The sequence below is a fragment of the Saccopteryx leptura genome, chromosome 1 (assembly GCF_036850995.1).
Source record: "Saccopteryx leptura isolate mSacLep1 chromosome 1, mSacLep1_pri_phased_curated, whole genome shotgun sequence".
NCBI lineage: Eukaryota > Metazoa > Chordata > Mammalia > Chiroptera > Emballonuridae > Saccopteryx > Saccopteryx leptura.
The window spans coordinates 358219810-358234173 of NC_089503.1; the positions used below are offsets into that span (position 1 = coordinate 358219810).

Genomic DNA, 14364 nt, shown 5'->3' on the forward strand with positions numbered 1-14364 from the left:
AATTATATTGTTAATGAGTATGCATATTACACAATTATTTAGTTGATATGAACACCGATGAGCAAATTTTACATTATGGATTTTATATGAAAATATTTTTTGGCTTTCCATGTTTTTACAAAAGTATTTTTTTACTCTTCTAATTATTTATAATTTTTTAATGATCATGACTGTGCTGTTTAAAGTAATAAAATATTTTAAGAATTTATAAGAGAAATAGCATCTCCTTTTCTTAGTACATCTTACAAAAAAATTAGATATATTTGAAATTTTATTTTAAATTTAATTATGGCCAGCTCTCAAAAATGCTCACCAATAAATAACAGTAAATTAATTAATAATTTTAAATGTTATTATTTCTCTAATTTTATATTTTTCTTTTGAGTAAATATGAGAATATCTATTTGACTATACTTGGAAAATTCAATGCTATAAAAAAGAATAATAGGGCCCAGCTAGTTGCCGTAAGTGAAGTTCAGTATCGTCCAAATTAACCATAGCCTATATTGTTCTCTTACCTTCTCCATGTTATATTAACTACTCAATTTTTGAAAGATAATACAGTATCCTCTCTCAAATTTTCTTCAGGCTGAAGAACAAAACAATTGCACATAAAATCTGCCTTAAAAGAAATACATACCATAGAGCTGTGGTTCTCAACCTGTGGGTTGCAACCCCGGCGGGGTCGCCTAAAGCCATCGGAAAATACATAATGCATATCAGGTATTTACATTCCAAATCATAACTGTAGCAAAATTACAGTTATGAAGTAGCCACCAAAATTATTTTTTGGTTTGGGTCACCGCAACATGAGGAACTAACTGTATTGCGGGATCACGGCATTAGAAAGGTTGAGAACCACTGCCATAGAGACATGACATTTGACAATTACTACAGAATGATTATCTCAGAATTGTTTTTCACAGTTATTACTAAAAACTATGAAGACTGAGTAGAAAAAAACTAAGTTTCATAGTAGATGAATGCTATCTTAAAACTAATGGAATTTGAAATATATAAACTTTATATTTTACATTTTTAATAATGCACAAGTTATCCTAAGATGTTTCTTTCTTCCAAGAATAGTAATTATGAGAACATTATCTTTGCCAATGTGTGTAATTATTTTCATAGGGACATTTGTTCATCCTATTCATCTATATAATAAATTGTCTACAGAGTTGTATAGGACTTAAAATAGTTCTAAATAGATAAAATATAATTTGAAAATACCTATGTAATATGTAAAACATTTTAAAATAAAAACAAATCAGTTTTAAAATATATTCGTATGTTATCTAAATGATATTATATTGCTCAGAATAAGTTTTTAACATACCTTAGTACAAATAGTGGCTGAATTTGTCATCATATTCTCATTTTCAAATCAGTACCACTTATAGCAGTTTCACATTTTTTTTATAATTTAAAGATATTACTCAACCTACAGAAATTTTTAAAAGATAAAAATGAAATAAAATAATGATTGAATATTCTATGTGTGCATGGGTGTGTGTGCGTGTGTGTGCATGTATGTGCGTATAATTTTTAAAAATTTCCTACAGGTTCTATTTTTATATACATGTAAAATGATAATTACCATCACAACATTAGCTAAGGACAATTATAATCATAATACTTCCTTAAAAATCAAAATTCCTCCATCCATATTATGAGATAGTAATAGCTCTATCAAAACAAGAGATATTGGTCCTGGCCGGTTGGCTCAGTGGTAGAGCATCGGCCTCGTGTGCGGGAGTCCCAGGTTCGATTCCTGGCAAGGGCACACAGGAGAGGCACCCATCTGCTTCTCCACCCCTCCCCCTCTCCTTCCTCTCTGTCTCTCTCTTCCCCTCCCGCAACCAAGGCTCCATTGGAGCAAAGTTGGCCCGGGCACTGGGGATGGCTCTATGGCCTCTGCCTCAGGCGCTAGAATGGCCCTGGTTGTGGCAGAACAGCGCCCCAGATGGGCAGAGCATCGCCCCTGGTGGACATGCCGGGTGGATCCCGGTCAGGCGCATGTGGGAGTCTGTCTGACTGCCTCCCCGTTTCCAACCACAGAAAAATACAAAAATAAAAAAACCCCAGAGATATTAAAATTCAAGAAAAACAAAAACAAAATAATCTACTTATACACTACAGTTGTCAAATAATCTTTTCTAACTATGTTTTGGAAAATACATGCATTTTTTGAAAAATATATACATCTAAAATATTATATATATACATATATATGTTCTAAGAGTTTTAAAGTCAAAGTATTTAAGTTCTTGAAAATATGATAATATTTGAGACTGCCTTCTATCTAAATGCCAGTGCCTAAACCATAAAGATAAGTTTCATATTTAGGTAATAATTTTCCCAGTCATATATATTAATAAAAAATTAATATATCAACAAGAACAAGGGAGTACCCTCACAAGACAAATATTATGTTAGAAATTATCAAAAAGAAAACCACAAAAATTTATAAAGATAAGAAGAATATCCCAGGCTTATTAATTTAAAAATAAAAATTGAAGCAACAATAAAATAACTCTCAACATATTTTGCCCTTGCAAATATTCAAAAACCTGATAATGCCAAGCTTTTGTACAGGCACAGGACATATAAAGGTTCATGTAATGCTGGTGGCAGTGCTTTCTAACATGACACTCTGGAGAGCAATCAGGCAAAAATTTCACTCTAGATGTACATTATTATTAAAATGTCTCCTGATGTTCATAAGGAGATTAGGTTTTGGCTATTCAATGGAAAATATTTGTAATAACTATTAATTAAAAGTAATTACAGGAAGATCATATTAAGTACAATGTGGTATATAAATAAAACATAGCATAGAATACTATAAGTAATGGAAAGAAATATTTTAGCTGACTCATACATCAGAGTAATAGAAAACAGAATGACTAATGAAAACACAAAATAATAAATCTATATATCATTTATATAAATAAAGATGCCAGACACAGAGAGTATCCACAAAATATACAAAAAAAATTATACATATTAATTTTTTTATAGAGAGAGGGGAAGGTGAGTTAGAAATGTAGATTAAAGGGGATAGGGAAAACGAGGGGAGGCTTTGCATTAACCAGAGGGAATAATGACTAACAACCTAAGCTGTATACTTATTTTAGTTCTCTGCCTTTGCTGGGGTGCAGAATGTGAATAAATAAATGTGATTAAATGGACTTTGCATATTTGATTAATGACATTGATGTTTAGATACAGAAAGCATTAATTCTCTCAATTAACATTAATAAAAAGAAACTCATTAATAACAATTGTAGTAAATCTGTAGACCATTGAAGAAACACAAAGATCTCAAAAGCAACGCATGACAAAATTACATTAAAAAATGTTAATAAAGGAATAAGAAGTACAAATTGTTAGTTACAAAATACTCAATGGGCCCTGGCTGGTTGGCTCAGTGGTAGACTGTCAGGGTGGCATACAGGAGGCCCGGGTTTGATTCCCGGCCAGGGCACACAGGAGAAGAGCCCATCTGCCTCTCCACCCCTCCCCTTCTCCTTCCTCTCTGTCTCTCTCTTCCCCTCCCGTAGCCAAGGCTCCATTGGAGCAAAGTTGGCCCAGGCGCTGATGATGGCTCTGTGGCCTCTGTCTCAGGCGCTACAATGGCTCTGGTTGTGACAGAGCAACGACCCAGATGGGCAGAGCATCACCCCCTTGTGGGCGTGCCGGGTGGATCCCAGTCAGGTGCATGTGGGTGTCTGTCTGACTGCCTCCCCGTTTCCAACTTCAGAAAAGTACAAACAAAAAAGAAAAATATAGCCTTCTTTAGTAAATTAAATTTTTAAAAATAAAAAAACAAAACAAACAAAAAAATACTTAATGGAGCCTGACCAGGTGGTGGGACAGTAGATAGAGCATCAGACTTGGACTCAGAGGACACAGGTTTGAGACCCGGAAGTCACCAGCTTGAGCGCGGGCTTATCTGGTTTGAGCAAGGCTCACCAGCTTGAGCTGAAGTTCACTGGTTTGAGCAAGGGGTCACACGGTCTGCTGTAGCCCCTGGTCAAGGCACATATGAGAAAGCAATCAATGAACACCTAAGGTGCTGCAATGAAGAATTGATGCTTAGCATCTCTCCTTTTCTATCTGTCCCTATCTGTTTCTCTCTTTGTCTCTCTCTATGTCCCCCACCAAAAAATAGCCTGACCAGGTGGTGGTGCCGTGGATAGAGCACCAAACTGGGATGTGCACGACACAGGTTCGAAACCCTGAAGTTGCCAGCTTGAGCACACAGGCTCATCTGGTTTGAGCAAGGCTCACCAGCTTGAGCCCAAGGTCGCTGGCTTAAGCAAGGGGTCACTTGGTCTGCTGTAGCCCTCTGGTTAAGGTACATATGAGAAAGCAATCAATGAACAACTAAGGAGCCGCAACAAAAATTTTTGTTTCTCTTCTCTCTCCCTTCCTATCTCTTAGTCCCTATCTGTCCCTCTCTCTGTCTCTCTCTGACTCTCTCACAGAAAAAAAAGTCAATAGAATATAAAGTATAGCATAGTTAATAAGATTGTAATAACTGTATGGTGTCAGGTAGGTACTTGAAATATCAGGGGAAAGTATATGATTGTAAATTATATGACTGTCTAACAACTATGCCGCATACCTGAAACTAATACAAAATAATATTAAATATAAACTGTAAATGAAAAATAGATTTTTAAAAAATGTCAGTAAGACTAACAGTAGACCTGTTAGCTACAGGGCAGTGACAAGAGAAAAATACTCCTATTAGAATGGCATGGCCAATATCTCAACCACATGTATATTAATTCAAAATAATTTTTAACATTTTTTTCCAAACTATATCAAAGGCTAATTTTCAAAATATAATACACTGGAAAGATTTTTCTTAAAACAAATGTGTTCTGAGGAATCAGTTATTGAGATATTGGAAAAGACTGGAAGCTACATGAGACAGTGAAGCAAACCAGAGTGGAAACAGAAGCCTCTGTCCTGTCCACATCCAAAGGGTGAGTAGACAAAACTGTAAGAGGAGAAAGCCAGGGACCTGGGCCACTCCCGAGAAAATGGGACACTCAGCTGACCTGCCTGACTAAAGCTGGGGTCAGAATAGTAAACAGAGTTAGGACCCGAAGCTACATTTGCATATAAATAGCCGAGACCATTCAGAACATGTTTCTTTTCTTTTCTTTTTTTATTGATTTTAATTTATTGTGTTTACATAAATTCAAGTGTCCCACTGAATACATCCCCTCACCCGTGTCCCCTCAACATCCCCTTTGATACATAATATCATTATCTATCGTGAGTCTGTTTATACTACAAATATTTGTTAATATCTATATTTAGGTATTTAAAATTTGATAAAGAAATTTTTATATGTGAAACCATAGTCCATGTTTACAAATTTTTCAAAATTGGTCTAAGTCAAATATGTACCCAGCAGTGTCACCTGCTTTCATTAGGCTGTAGGTGTTAGCAACTATTTCTGTAAAGGAACAGAGTGTAATTATTTTTGACTTTGTGAGTGAAATAGAGGCTGTTGATATTACTCAACCCTGCAGTTGTAGGATGAAAACTGAGTTTGACAACATGTAAATGAATGGCCATAACTGACTATTCCCTGCAAGGGATGACATTTGGCCTGTAGCCCACAGAGTGCCAACACCTGCTTCATAATAAAACTGCACACCAATAATGACCTCAAATGTTGACTAATTAAAATATATATATATATTCAGTCTGCTTTATAAAAATGTGTATTTTAAGGATGACCATTTATATCCTTTGGAGTGGTACAATATTTAAAATTAGAATGGTAAAATATTTAAAATAATTATCAGTAGGTGAGTAGCATACATTCTTACTTGATTTTACAAATATCTCAAATAAACATGGAAACTTGCCAAAAGTTTAAAATTAATTTTCAAATATGCTCACAGAAAATTCAGACGGAACTGAAAATAATTATTAAGTTGTAAAAATCTAGTTATTAAAATCTTTGATTTGGAAGAAATGTATATGTTTCTATTGCCTGTGAATTTGTCTGATAACCAAGAAATTACCTGAAACAAACAAAAAAAAATGTGGGAAGAAAAAAATGGAAGAAAAATGGGGAGAAATGAGAGAAGGAAATTATAATGAATATCTTTGTAAAGGCTTGATTCAGGAGGTTTCAGAATTTACAAGATTCTTGCCAGAGGTGGATTAAGGTCAGTCGAGGCCTGGGGCACAGAAGAAAATATTGGGCCCCTTACTATAGAAAAAAGTGCAAAGTTGGGGTTTTGCAGGGCCCTTCAGAAGTTGAAGCCCAAGGTGCATGCCCAGTGCATCCAGCGTTAAAGCTGCCTCTGATTCTTGCCTTAACTTTTGAACTATCATCGTTATTATTCTATCTAAAGTGAATGATTTTTGCCTACAATGATAAAAGTATTCTCCTAACTCAAAACTTTTCTAAAGTAAATGATGAGAAATGGGTACAAGTGATTTATTTTATACTAGCTTTTGTGTGTGTGTGTGTGTGTGTGTTTATACATTAGTTTCTTTGTAGAAGATGCACATGTCTATATCAGAGGTAATATTTTATGAATATCACTAAAGCATGGTGACTAGATGGAGAGCTAATACAGAAATTGCTTAACCATGTAGGAATAAATGTAATATCAAACCCTTAGCTGTACATAAAAAGGTTTTTGAGATTAAAAAGTAGATAAAAAGTGAGATGTGAAATCAAATCTTTAAATATTTTAGAAATAAATGTAGAGAAATACGTTTATGCCAAAGATTGTGTGTGTGTGTGTGTGTGTGTGTGTGTGTGTGACAACTCTGGTTTTTCACTCAAATCGAAAAGGTTGGAAGCTGCCACTCTATCTTAACAAGTTATATGCCAACTAAACCCAATAACTAATAACTCTTCTTAGAGCCAGAGAGAAGTGATATCACAAGGTAAACTTCTGCCACCCAAACTGGAAAGAATAATAGAGAATCACAATACACCAGAGCAAAAACCTCTCCAGGAACCAGTGACAGAATAGGAAAACCTAAATTATAATTGATGAATTGCTCTTGACTAAATCTGGACCAATCTGAGAATTAAAAATTCCAGGGGTATGGAGTGGCTGATCACAGCGGTGCCCCATGCTTTTATAGGTTTTTAATCTCCAGAAGCTTGACCAGTTCTTCATAGCAGTAATGAGAAACATAAAATGCAGCTAATAATAAAGGAGAAAGGAAATCATTTTTGAAACACATCAAAGAATTGTTCTTAACAAGGGCTGCACTCAGAAGAAACTAGTTAGCCAGATCCTAACCTGTTTGGGATTTATCAGAGCCTAAGTGAACTAAAGAAAGAGAAATAAAAAACAATAAGTTTTAGTTTTCTGAATGGGAGAAAAGATATAACAAACTCTAACCCATTCTAGTCATCTTATCCCACCTAAAGGGAGAAAAAAGAACTGAGAAAAGTTGTGAATTATTATTAAGAGGCTCTCTGAAAGACTAAAACTAATCAGAAGACTAGAGAATGCTTCCTTTCCCTACATAGCTCACCACCACATTATTAAAGTTCTGTTTACAGCAATTCCTTTTACCTTGAATATAATATTTGGCTACTAAAAATATTGTAAGGCATACTTAAAGGAATAAAACAACAAGAACAAAAACATTTTAAAGACTGAATATGCACCAGAACCAGACACAAGAGGAATGCTGAGATTATCAGACCAAGAATTGAAAACAACTATAGTCAATATAACAAGTGCTCTAAAAACAGATGAGAAATATTAGCAGATAGATAAAAATCCGAAGTGGGGTAGGGAAGAGAAACAGTAGAAAACAAAACCTCCAAAACAGCCTGACCAGGTGGTGGCGCAGTGGATAGAGCGTCGGACTGGTATGCGGAAGGACCCAGGTTCGAGACCCCGAGGTCGCCAGCTTGAGCGTGGACTCATCTGGCTTGAGCAAAGAGCTCACCAGCTTAGACCCAAGGTCGCTGGCTCCAGCAGGGGGTTACTCGGTCTGCTGAAGGCCCGTGGTCAAGGCACATGTGAGAAAGCAATCAATGAACAACTAAGAAGTTGCAATGCGCAACGAGAAACTGATGATTGATGCTTCTCATCTCTCTCCATTCCTGTCTGTCTGTCCCTGTCTATCTCTGCCTCTGTAAAAAAAAAAACAAAAAAAAAACCTCCAAAACAGAAAAGTTCTAAATGGTAAGTTTATAGTGATACAAAATCACTTCAAGAAACAAGAAAAATTTTAAATAAAAATATAACATTATACCTACAAGAAATAGGAAAAAAAGAACAAATAATGTTCAAAGTTATAAGGATAGAAAAAATAAAGATAAAAATACAAATAAATAGAATAGAGATTTAAAAACCAGCAAAAGAGTGACATCAAAGAAATGGCACCATGAGGAGTGCTCCGGATACCTCTCCCTGAAACTTCAACAAATTCAGTAACTTGAATTGAGACAGAAAAACAATCTCAGGAGCATATGAAGTACACATACATCAAACAAAGGTATGACTGGGCGAAAAGGTAGCTGATATTTAACCTACTCTGAAGGAAATAAGATGGAGAATGGAGTATTCCACTTTCCTCACTGACCTGAGCAAGGGCTGCTTTCACTAGGAACTGAGAGAAAGTCAGGCTGGGGGCACAGAAAAAGCTGGGCTAGGGCAGAGACATTCAAGCCAAGGAGAGAGTGTGCCCACCATGGCTCAGCCCATGTGGAGCTAACTCCAGCAGCAGACCCCGGCAGAGGGGTGCAAGCAGTTGCCTTGTTTACTCCCGGTATCTGTGTCGGTGAGCACGAGCAGTGTGCGAGTGGATCCAACTGGCAATTGGGCGTGGGTGCCCGCATTCCCTGATGGAGGGGCTGGGTTGAAGACTGTCAGTAGTGACCCTCTGTGTGGGCTGTGACCAGAGTTTCTGAATAATCCCAGCTGCCCAAACAACAGCATGCAGGAAGTGCATGAAAGCCGGCTTCCCTACACCTGGACCTGTCTGGGCAGGGCACCTTCGCCAGCCATACAGGATAACAAAGCACACTCTTGGGGAAGAGAACTGTGGAAGTGGTGGAGGGAAGGGTGTGCAGGCAGCTAGCAGAGAGCCCCTGGAGAGCAGACCTGTGGAGTGCTGTGGCATATTAGACATGCCCGATGGTCATAAAGATACCTAAAAGGCAATTGGCTCCTAGCCCTGCCTGATTACACTGGCAGCTCTGGCTAGCAAAGACTTACCCAAAACACTGCATTGAGTGGGGATAGAGGGGAGATTTGGCAGCTCTTAGAGCCTCTTGCTCTCCAGGCAGTTGCTGAGGCAACTTCACAGCTAGGTCGCAAGCTGGTGGTTCAGGAAGGAGAGATTTGGGGATAGGCTCTGGGAAAATGGACTCTCCCATTGTCAGAGCCAGTAAACACTAACAAGCCCTGCCTACCAATGGGACTGAAGCCTAGTTTATGTCATCACCATAGAGACATAACAGCAAATCTCTGACTAAGAGTGCCACAGGGGCAGAACCTGGGGTACAGCACCACTGGCCAAAAAGAGAAGAAAGAAAAAGGAAGATGCTAACTTCTCAAAACCAGGAAAAATCCACAGTCTATATAACTCGTTTCATTTTTTTTCTTGTATTTTTTATCTTTCTTTTTCTTCCACCTTGGTCATTTTATACTCTTTCCATTTTATTCTTTTCATTTTGAACGTTATTAACCACAGGTGTTACATTTTCCATTCTTATTTTTTCTATGAGTGTTACATTCCAAAACTCTTAACAAATTTTTTTCTCTCTCTCTCTGTTTGCTTCTTCTTTTCTCTTTCACTTTTTCTATCATTCGAATCTTACAAAATATTTTATTCTGAATTCAAATTTTTTCTTTGTGGCATTTTGTGTTCTTTTTACTTTGCTTTTTATCTCTTTAGCATTTCCCCCAACTTGGGCTCTCCATTCTACAGTTTTTATGTGACTTGATACAATAGAATTTTCATTTTCACTGTATTTTTTCTTTTTTCTATTTTTCTTTTCTTTTCTTTCCTGTTACACTATTTCTCTCATGTGACCATCATTTACAAACAAATCATTTTATTCTTGATTCAAATTTATTCCTGTGGCATTTTGTGGATTCTTGCCCCATTTTTTGCCTCTTTGTCATTCTCCCCCAACCCAGGCTATTCATTCTATGTATTTTTGTTCCACTTAACACAATAAAATTTTTAGTTTTTCACTGCATTTTCTCAAAAAAAAAATTTTATCAACTGTTATTAGTGTCATTAACAATACCACTCTCAAATGCAATTAAAGAAAAAGAAATAAAATATTATGGATACAAAAGACAGAGATGTAGCTCAGATAGATGAGAAAAAAATTATAGAAAAATATTCAATAGATTAGAAACCTTGGAGTTAAATGACAGAGAATTTAAAATTGAAGTCCTAAAAATACTCAAGGATATACAAGAAAGCACAGAAAGGCAATTTAAGGAGCTCATAAAACAATTCAATGAACAGAAAGAATACTTCACCAATGAAATTGAAACTATGAAAACGAATCAAACAGAGATGAAAAACTCAATTCATGAACTGAAAATCGAGGTAACAAGCTTACCCAATAGAACAGGCCAAATAGAGGAGAGAATTAGTGACATAGAAGACAGGCAACTAGAGGTACTACAAAGAGAAGAGGAGAGAGACTTACAAATTTAAAAAAAAATGAGATAGCCCTACAGGAATTGTCTGACTCCATCAGAAAGAGCAACATAAGAATAATGGGTATATCAGAAGGAAAATAGAGAGAAAATGGAATGGAGAACATAAACAAAAAATAGACGAGAACTTCCCAAGCCTGTGGAAAGAACTAAAGCCTCAAATTCAAGAAGCAAACAGAACACCAAGTTATCTTAACCCTAACAAACATACTCCAAAGCACATCATAATGAAATAGGCACAAACCAATGGCAAAGAAAAAATTCTCAAGGCAGCCAGGAAAAAGAAGAATACAACATATAAAGGAAGCCCATTAGATTATCAACAGATTTCTCAGCAGAAAATTTATATTCTAGAAGAGAGTGGACCCCAATATTTAAAGTTCTAGAAGAGAGGAACTTCCAGCCAAGAATACAATACCCAACAAAGCTATTCTTCAAATACAAAGGAGAAATAAAAAAATTCACTGATACAGAAAAGATGATGGAATTTATCATCAGAAAACCCCCACTTCAGGAAATACTAAAAGAGGTTTGCAACCAGAGACAAAGAACAAAACAAAATAAAACTACAAGTAAAAGCTCCATCAAGAGCGCAATAAAAACAAGATAAATCTGTGACAAAGAAACAAAAATGGGAGAGGACAAAGATTAACAGTAGAAAAGAAGGATGGAGTGCAGAAGCACTCATGAGATAACGTACTACAATGAACATGATGTGTATGCTTTCCATTACTTAATGGTAACTACCTATGAAAAAACCAACACAGAAGGACATGGCTTGAAAAAAGAAAGTAATAGAGAAAAGAAGTATGGATTACAACCAAACAAAAACAAATGATAGAAAAACAAAAGAGAAGAACCAAACAAGATACAAAACTATCAGAAAGCAATATATAAAATGGCAATAGGAAACCCTCAAATGTCAATAATTACACTAAACGTAAATGGACTAAACTCACCAATAAAAAGACACAAAGTAGCAGAATGGATTAAAAAAGAAAATCGAACAGTATGCTGCCTACAAGAAACACAACTAAGCTACAAGGATTAAAACAAATTTAAAGTGAAAGGTTGAAAACAATACTACAAGCAAAGAACATCCAAAAAAAAGCAGGTGTAGCAATACTCATATCTAACAATGCTGACTACAAGACAGCAAAGGTAATCAGAGTCAAAAACGGTCATTTCATAATGATAAAGGGGACATTGAATGAAGAAAAACATAACACTTCTTAATATATATGTACCGAACCAAGGAGCACCAAAATATATAAGACAGCTACTGACTGACTTAAAAAACAAAAATCAATGAAAATACAATCATACTTGGAGATTTCAATACACCATTGACAGCTCTGGATAATTTATCCAAACAGAAAATCAATAAAGAAATATTGGCCTTAAATGAAACACTAGAACAATTAGTTATGATAGACATCTACAGGACATTTCAATCCAAAGTCCCAGAGTATACATTTTTCTCTAGTGTACATGGAACATTCTCAAGAATAGACCATATGTTGGGCCACAAAAATAACATCAACAAATTCAGAAAGATTGAAATTATAGCAAGCATATTTTCTGATCATAAAGACTTGAAACTAAAATTCAACTGCAAAAAAGAGGTAAAAAAACCCCAAAATTTGGAAACTAACAACATAATTTTAAAAAATGAGTGGATCAATGAAGAAATAAACACAGAGATCAAAAGGTACATACAGGCAAATGAAAATAACAATACAACATATCAGAATCTCTGGGATGCAGCAAAAGCAGTAATAAGAGGGAAGTTCAGATCACTACAGACATATATGAACAAACAAGAGAGAGCTCAAGTAAACCACTTAACTTCACACCTTAAAGAACTAGAAAAAGAAGAACAAAGTTAACCAAAACAAGCCAAAGAAAGGAAATAATAAAAATCAGAGCAGAAATAAATAAAACAGAGAAGAGAAAAACTATAAAAAAAATTAATAAAACAAGGAGCTGGTTCTTTGAAAAGATCAACAAAATTGACAAACCCTTGGCAAAACTCACCAAGAAAAAAGAGAAAAGACTCATATAAACAAAATTGAAAATGAAAGAGAAATCACCACAGATATCATAGATATACAAAAAATTATTGTAGAATACTATGAAAAACTATATGCCACCAAATTTAACAATATAGAAGAAATGGATAAATTCTAGAACAATACAATCTTTCTAGACTGAGTCATGAAGAAGCAGAAAGACTAAACAGACCCATAAGCAGGAGGAAATAGAAACAGCTATTAAAATCCTCCCCAAAAATTAAAATCCAGGGCCAGACGAATATACTATTGAATTCTATCAAACATTCAAAGAAGACTTGGTTCCTATTCTACTCAAAGTCTTCCAAAAAATTGAAAAAGAAACAATACTGACAAACATATTTTATGAGGCCAACATAACTCTCATACCCAAACCTGGCAAGAACAACACACACACACACACACACACACACACACACACACACACACTACACACCAATATGTCTAATGAACACAGATGCTAAAATACTAAACAAAATACTAGCAAATAGAATACAACACATTAAAAAAATAATTCACCATGATCCAGTGGAATTCATCCCAGAATCACAAGGATGGTTCAACATATGTAAAACAATTAATGTAATACACCATATCAACAAAACAAAGAAGAAAAACCATATGATCTTATCAATAGGTGCAGAAAAGGCATTCAATAAAATACAACATTATTTTATGTTTAAAACACTTAACAAAATGGGTATAGAAGAAAATTATCTCAACATAGTAAAGGCCATCTATGATAAACCATCAGATAACATCTTATTAATGGCATAAAACTGAGGACTTTTTCCCTAATATCAGAAACAAGACAAAGTTGTCCACTCTCTCTACTTTTATTCAACGTAGTGTTGGAAGTTCTAGTCAGAGCAATCAGACAAGAGAAAAAAATAAAAGGCATTCAAATTAGGAAATAAGAAGTAAAAGTTTCACTTTTTGCAGATGATATAATACTAAACATCGAAAATCCCAAAGACTCCACAAAAAGACTACTAGAAACAATAAACCAATACAGTAAGGTTGCAGGATACAAAATTAATATACAAAAGTCCATTGCCTTCTTATATGCCAACAATGAAACATCAAAAAACAAGCTCAAAAAAACAATCCCCTTCATGGTTGAAACAAACAAACAAAAAATATATAGGAATAAACATAACAAAGAATGTAAAGGACCTATATAATGAAAACTACAAAGCATTGTTAAGGGAAATCGAAAAAGATATGAAATGGAAAAATATTCCTTGTTCTTGAATAGGAAGAATAAATATAGTCAAAATGACAATATTATCCAAAGCAATATACAAATTTAATGCAATTCCCATCAAACTTCCAATGACGTTTTTTAAAGAAATAGAGCAAAAAATCATAAGGTTTATATGGAACTATAAAAACCCCTGAATAGCCAGAGCAATCCTAAAGAAAAAGAACAAAGCTGGGGGCATTACAATACCTGACTTCAAATTATATTATAGAGCCACAACAATCAAAACAGCATGGTATTGGCAGAAAAATAGACACTCAGACCAATAGAACAGAAAGCCCAAAAATAAAACCACATGTATATGGTCAAATAATTTTTGATAAAGGGG

General features: G+C 35.1%; 1 non-coding gene across 1 annotated transcript; it reads left to right on the plus strand.

Annotated features, from left to right (window-relative positions):
* Positions 1-1716: 1716 nt before the first annotated feature.
* TRNAT-CGU (transfer RNA threonine (anticodon CGU)) lies at positions 1717-1786 on the plus strand. Its single transcript has one exon. It is a non-coding gene; the product is annotated as a tRNA-Thr (tRNA).
* The last annotated feature ends 12578 nt before the right edge of the window (positions 1787-14364 follow it).